Source organism: Mizuhopecten yessoensis, unplaced genomic scaffold (assembly GCF_002113885.1).
Source record: "Mizuhopecten yessoensis strain PY_sf001 unplaced genomic scaffold, ASM211388v2 scaffold10427, whole genome shotgun sequence".
Taxonomy (NCBI): Eukaryota; Metazoa; Mollusca; class Bivalvia; order Pectinida; family Pectinidae; genus Mizuhopecten; species Mizuhopecten yessoensis.
The window spans coordinates 39,055-40,265 of record NW_018408541.1 but is presented as its reverse complement, the minus strand read 5'-3'; positions in this window follow the sequence as shown (position 1 = coordinate 40,265).

Genomic DNA, 1,211 nt, shown 5'->3' with positions numbered 1-1,211 from the left:
GATCAACCGATAGAATGTCTGGAATGGATCGCGATCGGTAAAACTAGCATTGCATGGAATGAAAACTAGCATAGCATGGAATGAACACGCAATAGATTTGTAAACGAGTGCAACAACACAAATGTACATAGCATGGAAAAAGACACTTATCAACTAGGGAATTAATACAAATGAACATAGAATTAATACAAATGAACATAGAATTAGATTCAAAACCAGAAGTAACTAATTCTATAAAAAAATAATTATGGCGGTGATCCCCTTCCATAGGCGTCAACCAGGTGGCCCTTGTTAGAGGACTTATAGCTACTCAGCCATCAAATGGTCATTGTATAAAAGATAAACGTTATTGGTCCAATATATGTACCTACATGTATTCACCCGTTGTCCGTATAATATGACCTGGCAGAACGCTGTGCTTGGTGTCTTCGGCATGGTATTTCAGTGAGATAGCACTGTAAGGTCGGCATCAGATTCGCGCTATCACAAGCAGGCAATTATACGAACATACCCTGCCTCCTGCACACAAACGCACATGCACGTTGTTAAATGACCTTAGCTATTGAAAGGACGTAAAACCCTTTAGTTTTAACTTTACTTTATTCACACAACATATGAAATACATATTACAAACACTTATATAAATATGTTACCTTTCGTCGTAACCAACACTAACAATTATAGCTTTAGGCATAGTGACGTGAATAGGGATAATTTACAGGGGAAATTTGGAAGATGCAGTGTAAAATATGGTACATGCACAAAATATAATATATTCAGGAATTTGGTACATTCTCTTGTTGCGTCATCGTTAGTAAAGACCATTTCATGAAAAGTTTATATATATATGTGTGTGTGTAAATAAGATCGTACATAGACAAGCTGCAATATAATGCTGATATGAAATTTACTCTGTAATAATCATGTGGACGGTCTTTCATTACGCAAACAGTCGCTGTGATAGACTGTTCACATTCCATACGATGTTACTGATCAATTGTTCGTCACAACCCATGCCTTTATACGTCGTTTTCCTGTTCATTCTTTTCCTCCTGGTATATCCTTTTCCACTAGACTGTTTGCATCGGGAGTGAACAATCACATGCTTTACTTAACATATACACTTATTACAATGTGTATATGAATACCAAAGTCATTGATTATGAATCTTATTCGAAGACGTCGTTAAAAAAAAAAAAAAAAAAAAAATT